The sequence below is a fragment of the Montipora capricornis genome, chromosome 2, assembly GCF_036669925.1.
Source record: "Montipora capricornis isolate CH-2021 chromosome 2, ASM3666992v2, whole genome shotgun sequence".
In the NCBI taxonomy this organism is placed as follows: Eukaryota; Metazoa; Cnidaria; class Anthozoa; order Scleractinia; family Acroporidae; genus Montipora; species Montipora capricornis.
Genome location: NC_090884.1, coordinates 65511186 through 65526185, shown reverse-complemented (window position 1 = coordinate 65526185; position 15000 = coordinate 65511186). Strand labels below are relative to the sequence as shown.

Sequence of the window (15000 nt, the reverse complement as noted above, 5' to 3'; positions counted from 1 at the left end):
AACAGATTGTTGATTTTCCGACCCATGGAGCCAACACCTTGGACCCAGCCTTTACTAATTTGAAGGAATTTTATGGCTCAAAAATCTAACGGCCTGCTTTCGGTCTGTCTGATCACTATTCCATTGAAGTCCAGCCCTTGACGCGCGCTAAACAATCTAAGAGACAATAATTAAGTTACGAGACCTACGACCGACAAAGCGATTAGCCATGCGCACATATTTAGAGGAAGTAAACATCGAAACAATGATTGACAGTATTGATACGCGCGAGGGTAAAGTGAAAATGTTTGAACACTTTGTTAACACCGGTATAAACTTTCTTCTTCCCCGAAAGTCTAAGACCATTTACCCTAACAAGCCTGCTTGGGCAAACCAGAAGTTGAACCGTCTCATCAGCATACGTCAGACAGCACTATCGAAAGGGATCACGCCGAATATCCGGCCTTGAAAGATCGTGTGAATCGAGAAACGAAATCATGTCGTGCCAGATTCTATGAGTCCAAGGTCGAGCACCTGAAGGAGAGTAAGCCAGCTACTTGGTGGAGCGAAGTTAAGAACTAAGCGGAATGGCAACACCAAAACACTGAGCTAACATCATTATATCAACAAATAGACTGCGGAGAACCGAATTCCTCGCCCACTTTGAAGGATATCACTAACACCATCAACGACGCCTCTTTGTCTGTGATGAGTGAGTTTCAACCTCTCCAGCCTAACACCGCTGCGCAAACCACCGATGAAGTTCCTCCCTTTCAAGTATCTGAAATCTCTGTGTTTAAGAAGCTGTCTTCACTAAATCCATCTAAAGCAACTGGTCCCGACGGCGTACCCGTATGGCTCCTAAAAGAAAATGCGTACTTGCTTGCCCAGCCAGTAGCCGATGTAATCAACCTTTCGTTCAAAGATGCAAGTCTCCCCCAGTCGTGGAAAGACGCCCACATTGTTCCCATATAAAGCAGAAACCCATCAAAAACGTGAGCAAACATGTCCGTCCAATATCACTGACACCTGTGTAATCCAAGATCGCAGATGACTATATTGTGGAATATATTAAACCTGCTATACTAGCCAAAGTAGATGAACATCAATATGGAACGGTCCCAAGAACCAATACTATTACCATTGCACTCATTAGCATGCTTCATGCATGGCTTAGTGAAACAGACGGAAACAGTGCTACCGTTCGAGCAGTCTTATTTGACTTTCGAAAGGCCTTCGACCTCATCGACCACGAGATCTTAATGCAGAAACTCACGACCTTTGGCCTACATAGCAGTATTGTCGCCTGAGTGAAAGACTTCCCAACCGGCCATAGACAACGTGTCAAGCTTTCTCAGGATTGTCATTCTGAATGGGGGGATATTCCATCTGGAGTCCCCCAAGGGACCAAGTTGGGTCCGTGGCTCTTTACTATCATGATCAACGACCTATCAATCGGAAGTGTTTCCTCGTGGAAGTACGTAGACGATACCACTATCTCTGAGACGGTACTTAAGAACCACATTAGTAAGATCCAGCAATGTGTTGACGTCTACCTTATCAGATGCCGACTTAGATTCAACACTCAGACATAATATTTAGCAGGCTTTCCAAACGTCGGTTGTAAAACGTGTGGATTCATTTCACATACCCCTAGTCCATGTACTATGGCTAATGATGCCATGCATAAATATGAAATAAAAATGATTCAAGTTTAATCTTACGTCATTTGTTTTCTGGCGACATCTATGATGTATGTATAACAGTTTTGATGTACATGTATAAGCACTTGATATATGTATGCCATTCTTATTGTGTAAATAGCACATCTTAATGTTTTGTCCCTTTTTAACAAGCATACAGGGGCCAAATTCGCATAAGCATGAGTAAGAACGGACATTGAGACTATGAACTCTGAATATTAGTATCATGAAGCAGCAACACGATATAAGAGTTAAGAAGACCCAAGACATCATTTAATCTGCTTAAAAGAGGCTGCCAATATAACTTTGCATGACACTAATTATTTGCATTAATATAACTTGCTTAATTTAAGCTATTCGTGTCATTGAAGGCATAGCCCGCGTAGCAAGCGTTTCCGTGGGGCACAGAATAGAAATACCGAGAAGCGGGCTTTTCGATGTTTTGACAGAACAAAAAATTTTTGTGGTCGGTCAAAAGTTCTCTGAACCCCAACGGAAACGCTTGCTACGCAGGCTAGTGAAGGCGAAGATTAAAAATTCAATCGCAATTTTAGTCGTCATGCGGTGTACAGATATTTAAGTTAATGTATTTGGCACGTGGTTACCTTCTTTTAACCTCTGATTAACAAACAAAGTTATCTTGCATGTTTGATTCTGCCGTGAGTTTAGCCAGTATGATTTTATTCAAGAAATCAGCTCCACATTGACACCATTGGAAAAAAAATTGGGGTCGGGGATTCCCCAGAATTTAAAGAATGTGAGCTGATTGGTGATTAAAATATACTTCCTCCTGCATCGACCAATTAGCGTGCGTCATGTTATGAATGCATTTCAATAGCTTGTCTGTCTCTTGAACTTCCTTTCAGTAACATTTTTTTTTCAAAAAGGCGAAGGATATTGTTCGTTGAGGGAACGTTTGATAACGGACTCAGAGCCGAGCAAGAGGGAATCTTTCCTTTACAAAATTTATGAATGCAAAAGTATTGTGTATGCATGGTATCTAAAAACAAGCAGGAAGGCGGATTTTTATCAAAGTTACGATAAAAGAACCTGGCGCAATTCAGTTTTGGTGACATGTAAGGGAAGCACTCATGGGCCCTTATGGAATTCATAAATAAACCGTTACTTCGAAACTTGTCCTCGAGGATGGCTACAAACTCGGGGATCAGCACTAGAGGAGTCTGGTTCGCAAAGCAATCCCGTTAATGTCGACGAAGCGTTGTAAATTAATATTTGCACACAACTAAGTGAAGAAGGAAGAAAGTACTCATGGATCGCTGGCTACTGAAGAAATCAACTGACTGCTCAGTTGCTTTCAAATATGGTGGTTCAAACAACGGAAAGCCGCCTAAAGGATGCAGTGTCCGCAAACATAGCGACCGAGGCGATTGGAGTCCTGCTACGAAATTATTGGACATTATTACATTTACTGCCTGCTTGGACTTGCATGTAGAAACATGTTTTGGATTTTGACGCTTGAAATGTATCATTCCACTTCAATGAATATGAAATCAGGGTCTAATCACGGTCGAAAACACAAAAAGAGGAGGAACATGAAACCAAAAGGAGGAGAGGTAAAATAAAATTTTAATTTGTGTAAACGGTTGTATTTTTCGTCACAACAATGAAGCTTGAATCGCTTTACTTCGATGAGGTTTAATCGACGGTTAATTTCCAAATTTTCGAAGCAAAGCCTTCAAAGATATGTTCCTCTTTCGTTTAAAAGAAAAGAACCTCTGCGAATCACTAAGAATATTCAATGTTCCTACATGCGGTAGTATTTTCAACCTTGCATCGCATGAAACCGTGTGTGGACCCTATTCAAATATAGAGGCTTAACGCGAGTCAACATTGTTGATGAACGCTTCAATTGATTTGTCAATGTGAGCATGCGTCTTTACTAGTTTCATTTCAACTTGAAAAACCTTAGCACAGCCTCTCTAAAACTCACCAGAGGGTGAGCAAGAGAGGCTCTGCAGAAATCGTGTCAAGTCTTTTAAGTTACCGCAGCCCAAGTTTCTGGGCTAGTCACTCCAGGCAAACTGGTTTAGGCAGTGCATAACATCATATTTTTGACAAGGCGAATGTCAAAATGGCGTCTAGGAGTGCGATCGAGGCTTGGCCTGGGTTTGACACTGTCAAAGGAGGCAGTGCGGCGGTCCAATGGTTAGGGCCCTTGCCTTGAGATCCGGGGATCCCGGGTTCAAGACACGTTCTAACCACTGGTTGAATTTGTTCCTGGTAGTCCCTGGTTCAACTTCTCAGCTGCACTTGTAAAAAGCCAACTGGGTTGCCTCGGGCCAGTTGGGGTTCTTGACAGTTGTCGTTGAATGTTCTGTTCTGTCGTGATTGTGCGCATGGGCCCTAAAAGCCTCTATGGGAAGTGGTCAATTAAGTATGTATGTATTTATGTATGTTTCTAAACAATGGCTTGCGCATGCTCAGTAAATCCTTAACACGATTTCTGCAGAGTCCTTTCTTTCTCGTCGAGTTAAGAAAGGCTCTGCTGGCAGGGTCCCTTAAGTCAAGTACCGCAAAAAAAGTCATTCTTCAGATTCAAAATTACGGCTTCCTGTAACTTGAAATAAGTTTTTTATTTCAGATTCTTGAAATATTTGATTTTAGTTTTAAGAAATTTCCCATCCCATTTATAAATTGTGCCTTCTAGATCTTTTATAACCGGCACTCTCACTAAAAACTGAATGGACCACCGTGAGCGAGCGAGCGAGCGAGTGAGTGAGGACTTTGTTTGTTAATGCAGGTTGTGTAAAACGCAAGAAAAGAGTCCTGATGTGGACCTGCCTGTCTACCTATAGACAGCCAATAAATATAAAAACTAATGTTTTATAAATATAAAAACAAATATATAATAGATACAATTTAAGAAATTCTAGTTAAAAGCTTAAGTGTAAAAATGATAATCGTAGTTCAGAAATTTTAAAATGAAACATTGGTCAGTTTATGCAGACTTAATAAATAAATTCCTCATTCCTATTTCTTATCATGGAGGATACCGTGTTTTCACTTATTATAAGCTAATTAAGTCCTTATTGGTTTAAGTTTATCTTTAAAACACTCTACACTAGAGCAATTTTTGATGGAATCAGGGAGTGAATTCGATGCTGTGGCAGCTCTGCCAAAAAGTCAGCCTGCCAATTTCTGATTTTGGAAATGAACGCGCAATATTCATGGTTTTCCTCAGACGGTAAGATGAGTGTTTCAAGGTTACAAGTTAAGTTTCAGTCGCTGGCGGGGTTTTCTGTAGTGTCTTCTCACGGCAGAGTGTCTTCATCTGTGCTCCATTGTCGATACATGCATGTATTGTCAAACTCGATAAAAGAACTGATTGTAGTTACATGTAGGTTAGAGAACAAAAACCTACTAATTTCTGAGAATAGCTTCATATGCGTTCCGATGTTCACTAAAATGCATTCCACTGAACTCGGGGTTTCATTTGTTCATAGAAAAGAGTGCTTCAAATTATTCCATTTTTAAAGTTTCCAATCTCCATGTAGACCTCCATATTTCCCTGACAGTTGGAAAGATATTGGTGGTAACCCAAACATACTCAGAAGGTGTACCGCTGCAGTGTTTACACGAACGGGTCAATGTGAAACAATTCCAAATGTAAAATTTATGAACCCTCCTCAACCCTAAAGACTTTTTTTCTGTAGCAAGGCTGCCATCGGTAAACTTTTATTTGAGAACAGGAGTTTCAGCTGTTCCTAACTAAACATTTCCGGCTTCCTTTAAAGAAAAACACTTCCCGCTGGCGCTTTTTAGATGCGTGTGTGGAAGATCACATAGCAACTTTCGTCATATGACTTTGAATTTAAGTGATTGATCAGCTCGTCCGTTAACTTCTCCTTCCACTTTTGTTCTATTTTAATCAAAACTAATTAACGATGGACCAACGAAGACTCAAAAACAAATATATCATGTGTAAAGGACACATGAAAATAGTGAACTTCAACACCATTGATTTGTAAAAGTTTATTCTTTCTTTTTCATTGGCGGAGGAAGTTCTAAGAGAATTGCGTGGGAGACTGTGAGGAAAACCGGCCAAGGCCGAGTTAAAAAGTAAAAGATCTTCTCATTCTGAATTCTCGTCGAAACACATTGATACACGCAGCGTCTTACCTTTAGTTTGAATAATCTTTGGAGATCGAATCCTTCTGCAACACAATGATTTACATCCATACTTGAGAGCAGAGGTCTCCCAATCATGGTCATGGCAGACTAACTCTGATCGGGTAAATGCAGATAAATCTGTTTTGTAGCTTATAAACTTTCGTCTGATTGGTCTACTATTGACTACTACAACTACCACTGCCACTACTACTACTCTGACGACGACGACGACGACGACGGCGACGACGACGACGAGGACGACGACTACTACCACTACTACTAAATGTGAGTGTTGACTCAAAGTCACGTTGGTGAAAGACGAGTGCTCTCCCCCTTTCAGCAAACCATCTCAGGTTCAGCAATTAGATTAAGACGCCGCGAAATAGTTAATAGCTCATGCATTCAATTGAAACGGTTCACTCAACTAAAATGGGTAATAAATTTACTAGTTCTTTTAACATAGCCCACAAGCTTGTTGATAGTTTCGATGACTGGCAGTTATCTTTATCAAAACTAGTTTTGGTACTCGAATGTCAGCCTTTCTAGATTAAAGTTACTTTTAGCAAGAAACAATAAGAAGTGAATTTCATGGTTCGAGAAATTTCAAAATTCTAAATGACGTATTTTAATGCAGGTCCGGCTGTAAACAGATGTCCTCCGCGTAGGCTTCTTTCAGCATTTTTGAATGGAAGTTACCAATTTCACAGCTAGTACGGTCACGGGCTAACAGACTACCGTTACATCACTGAATATCTGCCGAACTGAAGTCACTTCAGTTAGTGTTAATGATTTCTGTCATTTATCGGGATATTGTCATTACGAGCCGAATTTGTCACCGACTTTATTTTAACGCTTATTTTGAATACTTATTACGAGAGGCAATTTTTCAACAAATGCTGCGTTAACGGGGTGCTATTTGCATTATTGTTAGACGTTCTTACTTGTTTTACTTCTGAATCTGCAACACGACATTGGCCGTTAACAATCGGCCCATGCCTGAACTGGACCGTGACACCAGTGTTACATGGCTTCTAGATCTGAGGGCGGGGTGTATACGAGTTGGGGAGGTGGATACGTTGTCGGTCAAATCCGGTCTCAGGTTGAATCCGTTTATGCCTAGGTTAAATTGGTGATTCTCATTTAAGCAAGGTTTTATATGCACTCTACCTAGTTTAAAGACGCTATCAATCCACCCCCTCCCACCCCCCCCCCCCCCCCCCCAAAAAAAAAGGACTGAAAACACCTATACATACCCTCTCAAGCTCTGTCTTACGCATCTCAACCGGCAAATGTACTTAATGTTCATACACCTATTCATTCATTACAACATAGTATGGGAACAAAGAACTGAACCATGCAAATACCGGTATTCGAACTCGGACCCTCCAGATCTATTATTCTGTGTCTTTACCTTTACACTACAACGATGAAGATGCTTAAACCAACACTGTTTTTTTCATTATTTACTTTTTGTATAATAAGTCAATTGATATCCATGTATAGTAACCCAAACTAATCCTAACGTGACCCTAACTTTTCTCTAGGCTTAATTTAGGCTCCAAAACGTTTTTTCATTTCATCTGAGTGCATATTCAACCTTGGTAAAGAGAAGGAACAAAATTAAACCTAGGTTAAAACGGATTCAATCTGAGAACGGAACAGGTTAAGAGTGCATATCCAGCCTAGGTAAAATGAAGATCACTAATTTAACCCACCGGTAGGTAAAAACGGATTCAACTTAAGACCGAATTTGACCTAAAACCGGATACACTGTCAAGAAAGAACGAAGCCTTTCCGGACTGTGCTGAGCAACATTTCAGCAATGGTTCATATTTCTGTGAGCTGTTTTTAGCCTTTCGTCAGACTGTTAAATGAACATAAATTTATCAAACCTCTATAAGAACTAATTGAATCAATATTATGAAATTCGCCGATTATGTCGGCAAAAGTATTCACTGGAATTTCCTTTTTCATTGGAGAAACGTTTGAAAAGTATTCGTATTTTTCTCATTTTAAGCCTTTTCCATGGTTTCAAACTATTTTTGTGGCTACGCTGTAATATTTTAGGTCCACACGCAATGATTCTTTTTATATAACTTTATTTTTCCGAGAACTAGCAAAACACGTGCTCGATTTCTCAAGGATCCAACTTGCAGTAAAATTACACAAGAAGTGGTTTCTAAGGATACACACTCCCCGACTAAGTGTAAACATCAATAAACCGAATATAAAGACTGATAAACAGTTTAGTCCAGTCTGCAATGTCTTCAACAACTAGTCCCTAAGAGCAAGTCACTCAAATATTGAGGACGGCGGCGATTTCGGACTGGGTAACGCCTCTCACTTGCATCCGGACCTTTGCGGACATCTGCAACCAAAGGCATAGTGGGTGTCTTGATTTCTTGACCGTTAGCGTCATTTTCGTCAGTGCGAATAAACCGTCTCGGCTTCATCAGATTCCGGTAAGGAGGTCTCTGGACGTTCTGCAGGAGCTTCAGTCTACATTTGGGGGTCACTTGCTCTCTGGATCATATGATCTTGATGTCGTCTCCATTTCCGGCCATCGTCTAGTTCAACTTCAAATGAAATGGGCCCGTTTGACTGTTGCACTATACCAGGCATCCACTTTGGACCTTGATAGAACTTTCTAGCATACACCTCGTCTCCTTCCTTCACGATGCGCTTCTTCACATGCAAGTCATGCTTCTCTTTCTGAACACACTGGCGAACACGCACTTTTCTACCCATTTCAGGATATATTAAGTCCAATTTGACCTCGGTTTCCTTCCCCACAAGAGTTCGGCAGGCGAAACTCCCGTTGATGTTTGAGGGGTGATACGGTATTTACTCAGAAATCTTGATACTCTGGTTTCCACACTTCCCTCCTTGATTTTTTCATCATGCCTTCTTTAAAGGTCCATTCGAGGCAGGATGGTATGGAGCTCTGTTCGGATATGCCGGATTCCATTCATCTTCAGGAAGTCTTCAAACTCGCTGCTGACAAAATTGCTGCCGTTGTCGGTGACAACCATTTCCGGGAGTTCGTAAGTTGCAAAGGCGATCCTCAACTTTTCTAACGTTGCGCTAGAGGTTGAGCTAGTCACGGGGAGTGCCTCAATCCACTTTGAATGTGTGTCAACCAGAATGAGAAACATTTTTCCGAGAAATGGACCAGCGTCGTCGAGATGTAAGCGGACCCAAGGGTTATGAACAGACTTAACTGATTAGAGTGTGATGCCAAGGGGTTATGAGGCCACTACCAAGGGTGTAATCTTGCTCCTAGTGGTAAGTTCCTGTTCACTTGACACACATCATATTGACATCCTGGAGTCGGGCGCAGACGATGAGGATCATTTAAACAACTTAGAAGAAGTGTGTGTTATGCAGCCTCAAGTGACGTATCTAGCTTGACTCAGATCCAATTTCGTAAATTTCTCTCCACCTCCGTGGGACGCCAACAGATCCTCCACTTTAGGTATAGGATAATTATCCAACTTGGAAACTCGATTGATTGTAGTCTTATAATCACCACATACTCGAGTCGATTCATCAGGTTTCATGATTTGCAAAATGCGCGCTGTCCATTCTGAAAACTGAACAGGTTGAATTGTCCCTGCCTTCTGTAATCTCTCAAGTTCAGCTTCAATCTTCCTTTTCATCGCATAGGCATTGGCCTAGCCTTGCAGAATTTTGGCGGGGTATCTTTGTCAACCAGAATCTTAGCCTTTGGGCCTGTAAAAGCTCCTAAGCCATCTTTGAACACTTCTGAATACTGCTGATCAACTTCTTAAGTTTGACTTCCACCACTTTGTCCTGATTTTTCTTTCTGTCGGCATGAATCTTAAACAATTTCTTCCAGTCCAGCTCACTTTGTTCAACCAATCTCTTCCAATTAAATTCGGCCCAGATCTCTCCACATATGAGAGCTGACAAATCCTCTTTTTGCTGTTCATAATTCACCATAATGTTCACTGTTCCTAATACCTTAACTGATTCACCTGTATAGGTTCTCAATTTCACTGTAGCGGATTTGACTCCAATTTCCCTTGTCCCATTTCTTTAAAGGTGTCTTCGCTAATAATTGTAGCCGCTGCTCCGGTATCAATTTCCACGCATGTTTTCACTCCATTTAATTCAATTTCAACTCGATATGGCTCTTGATCCTGCAAGGTCATGGTAAACATGCTGTATTCTTCCATGTCCTTCTCTTCGGTCTCGGCGGTTTCCATGTGATGCATGAGTGTTTCCTGGCTTCTTGCTGTTTTGTTTTTTTCCTTTTTCCTTACCCACGGCATTTGCTGGCTTTGTGCCCTTTTTTGTGACCTGCACTTTTCAGCTTCGAGAAACTTGCCTCCTTGGCTGATTTTTTTCCGGTTCCTTGCTGATACGATTGACTGGAGGTTCTTTCGGTTTCTCAGTGAAATTCCCTTGTTGAATGTCGCTGGTGTTCTTACCAGCAGTTTCCATCACAGTGGCTAATTCCAGGCAACGCCTTCTTGAAATCTAAGCGACTTTCTGCCAGCAATCGACGTTGAATTCTTTCATCATTTACTCCACATACCATCGATCTCTTGGACATCATATCCTCCACCTGATCCCTAAAATCACAGTGCTCCGACAGGCATCGTAATTCTGCCACATACTGCTGGATCGATTCTCCTTGTTTACGAAAGCCAAAGTGAAACTTGAAACGGTAAACTGTAATCGAGGGTCTCGGGTTTAAGTGATTTTTCACAATGTTTACCAGCTCAGCAAAGGTTTTATCACTCGGTTTCCCTGGTGACACTAGATTCCTGATTAACTTGTAGGTCTTCGCTCCACAAGGGCTGGGCAAGACGGCTCGCTTCTTCCCATTGTCCTAGTAATTTCACTTGCCAAAAAATACTGGTCAAGTCTTTCCGTGTAATCGATCCAATTGTCATTTTCCTGGAATTCCTCTACTTTACCGATCAAAGCCATAATATCCTCGTCGCCAAATGTAATATTCTAAGTCCATACGCAATGATTCTTTTTATATAACTGAAAACACGTGATCGATTTCTCAAGGATCCAACTTGCAGTAAAATTACACAAGGAGTGATTACTAATGATACCACACACACGCCCATAAGGCGTGTTCATAATCAGTGTTCTGAAGCTGTGTCTGAGTGATGGTAACAATAGAGTTCTAGAGTTTGTGCCTTGCATATTCTTCAAAAGGTTTTGTTGCATAAAGAGGCCAGTTTTAGTTTAAAAAGGACAATTTAAAGATAGCTTTTTGTGTTGTGTAACTTTGAATGCAAGATGGGCACATAAATATTTATACCTGAAACAATGATATAAATTCTTTCATTCAAAACTGGAAAGGGAATCTTGCATTCTTTCCAAATTACCACGTTTAAAGATAAAAAGCGTCTTTTTTTGGCATTGCTTTTCAAGTAAATTGTTCATATTTATTTTAAAATTACACGTAATGCATAATTGGAATATCCCCTGAAATGCTGAAATAAATTAATAAGTTTCAAAACAACTGCAATTTTACATAAAATGAGATATATTGTGGAAAATATCGACAAGAAAGTTCTCGGGAAGGAATATGTCACTGCCCTGCAAAGTTGGCAGTATGCACATTCCACATGCCTGTCTTTGAGAAAACTTGCTTAGCTAAACACTTTCTAGCGGTGGAAGAAGAGCTGAAAAACGACTGTGCAAGTCACTGATCCGCAACAAGAAACGCAGGCTCAAGGGCGCCCTTATTTAAAAAAAAAAGGAAACCATTTGTTCCCTGGTAAATGGCAGCCGTTGATTTTTGTGTTGGGCTTTTCGTCACAAGTTTCTCCTACGTTTTTGCAAGTTGTTGGCTTGCTGGGAGGACCAGAAATTCCCAGAAAACCTGCTTTGGCGATGATGTTCGGCCGGTGGAATTGGTGAGAGAGCTTCGAACTTATGGGTGGAGACTAGTTCGCCGAGTGGTTGCGATACAGGACAATGCCTGTTTGTCTGTGTGTTGCTCAAGACATAATATCTGAACAACAGCAAAGGAAGACAACCTGTGAATTTTAGACCGGCTGGTGAGTGGTGAAACGCTTACAAAAGAGATTTTTGCAAGCAAGTTGAATGTTCCAATGGAGTATGCAAAGATGCATGAAGGCAAATTGAGCTCCAAGGTTCCCCAAATTTTCATACAAATTTATAATTACATGTATCATAACTTAAATGCATCTTTTGCTCTTTACAAAGCATCTTCTGTTAAATCTATAGAAGAGTGCCCCAACAAAAACTGAGAAATCAGCGAACACATATATGACAACTTAATGACATTAAACAACTCAGGTCAGGTCAGGTCAGGTCAGGTTGCAGGTCAGGGCAATAGGAAGAATATTTTTCTGCCAATGAAATTGACTATTTTCACCATCCCATAATGAGGGGGGGAGGGTGGTATTTACATAAAAACAATACAAGTTATTTACTCTTGGGACTGTATCATGCTTCAGTGAACTGAACATCCATTGTTTTAATGCACATACTCCTCGCCACTCCCCAAATGACCTGTATTATAGACCTTATTCATAAATGGCGGTCAATTTATTATTCTTTTGTCCAAGTTCTCCGCCTGTGATAATAGTTGTCTGTTGCTGAAATCATTACTGTGAACGGCGGAGGTGTTACAGACATATAACATACTGACAAAGTCCACTATTGTTCTGTGGATTTTGATTTCCTTGCTTTATTTAATGCGATTCGATATGACCTTTGATGACACGTTGCGTGACGGCTCCAGTTTCGGTAAACTAGCAAATTCATGTTATTAAACGTCACATTTTCACTTTTACTGGTAATGTTTCAGCATGAAGGCTGATTTCTAAAAAGAATACTTGTGTTACATCTAGTACTCCGGGTATTCTGAGCTGGAAGCACAAATATCAGCTAACATCTGTAACCTTTGCTCTCGCGTTTCCGGCCCGTTTATCCGTGGTTTATGTGTAACAAACTCCCGAAAAACTCCGTGCGACTGGCAATAATTATTATTTCCGCTGATGAATAAAATAAGTCAGCATTTACATTGCTCTTCCTTAGTTCTGGCTTACTCTTATAGGTCTTGGCTTCAGAGTACTCTTCCATCGATTCAATTTCGACCTTCGCTGAGTACAGACTAAACAATTTGTGGCCACTGGAACTATATATTAAAGTCAACAAATGTAATCAAATATAGCCAATGAAATATGGCTGTTCCCACGCGTACGGTTAACATACCAAAGCCAAGGCGATTCGTTGCAGCTGGAGCATCTCGCAAAAACCGACTCGAAATCCTAACTCGAAAAATCCAACTCGAAATCCTAACTCGGGAGTTAATTTGTCTCATAATAAAGCTGACTACTGTAATAAGACGCACGTATTTAATTTCGTAAACAATTTGCGTGACGCTACGGACACAGACTCGCCGGCGCGTGCTTTATAAAAATAAAAACTATTCCTTCCAGAAAAATCATATAAATATTATCGGCGCATCTTACAAACTTCGAATGAAGATCTTGTTTTTTTTAACGGAGAGCACTTTACCGTTTGAATCAGCGAATTAAGCACGGTAGAACCGAAGATATTTTTTTTTTTTTTCGTGTATGCCGTGACATTGCACAATGCTCTCTCGCCGGCAAGGGCCTTAGAAAAGCAAACTTTTCCCTCGCCATTTCACATCGCTGTAATCAAAATTCAAGGTGTAAAAATAAGAAATATTTTAGCTTGTATTTTAAAAATAATTTGTGTTAGCAATATTCATCATATTATAGGCTTGTTAGGTCCCTGGGTGTTTTTTTCGAAAATCGCTAAAGTACATCTACCATGAAAACTCAAAACACGTCGTCTTTCTCTGGTTAAACAGAAAAATCCAGCGTATCGAGGCGTATTAATTAATCCTTTATACCACAAAGGTAATAAGCCGTTGGAGCAAGAAAATTCGGTCTTATTCTCAGATCAAGTGGGCGGTTGAAAAAGGCAACAAAAAATCAGGTATGATCCTAAAATAGATTGGCGACGCGCTCATTCACAGGCGGTGAGCGGTGAAAGGAAAATGAAATGGAACGTCATCGCGGAATGTCATTACTTTTACTTGTAATTTATAAATGCAACCGACGAAGGGTTTAAATAAAGCTTGAACCTTCCAACACGTCCGACAAACAGCGAAGCACGAGCAGAATGATAAAGCTTGAACCTTCCAACACATCCAACAAAACAACGAAGTACGAGGCAAAATGTTTTGCGCAACGAAATTGTGACGTCATTCAAAATGGCGCCGAAAAGTTGAACCATGGAACGAAAAAACACGGGTCAGCTTTCGCTTGTGTGCAGTCCTTCCAATAATTATTATTAAAGAATGGATTGCTCTAGGAAATCTTATTATTTCAGACTGCTGGAAATCATATGTTAAATAGAAAAGCATGGATACACTCACGAAACCGTTAATCATTCAAAAGAATTTGTAAATTATACAGTGTAAGAATGGTAAACAAACGAACAAAATCAAAGGACAGTGGATCCAAAGACAGGGTGGCCCGAATTTGGTCGGCGCAAATTCATGTATTCAGGACATACTGCGGAATTTATAAGGCGTTCTTTACATAATGACGAGGATTTGTTGGTAGTTTTTTTTCTGCTTACTGACATATAATAGTACCTATAATCAGGCAAATGTAAGAAAAAAATTGCAGGACGAAGGAAAAAACGTTTTGGCCCTTTGGAGTTTCCTGAATTGAAAACAATTGGCTTACTCAAGGAGAATGCACTTGCAGTTATAACTCAAAAGTACCTTGGCCGGATAATTCGAAGCTAACGGGATACCAGACAGGATCTCTAATAATGCCCGGCATTGTTTACTTTAAGCTTCAGAATGTGGCTCTACGTGATTAAATCCGTTCCAGCAGAACGAAAACAACGAATTTCACATGCAAATTGCTTCCTACCTTGTTGTCCTATGCATTGCTCTAAATCAGGTGATGGCAGGACTTATGGGTACTGCCATAAATTTTTTATTTATTTATTTAATTTATATTTCTCGTTATCCACCATAATACAGCAGGTCATTTGGGGAGGATGGGGGGGGGGGGGGTATTTGCATTAAAACGATGGATGTTCAGTTCACTGAAGCATGATACAGTCCCAAGAGTAAACAACTTGTATAATTGTTTTTTTTATGTAAATGTCCCCCACCCCA

At 40.4% G+C, this 15000-nt stretch overlaps 1 pseudogene; it reads left to right on the top strand.

Annotated features, from left to right (window-relative positions):
* Positions 1-3044: 3044 nt before the first annotated feature.
* Positions 3045-15000, top strand: part of LOC138031606 (TNF receptor-associated factor 2-like) — a 51380-nt pseudogene continuing 39424 nt past the window's right edge.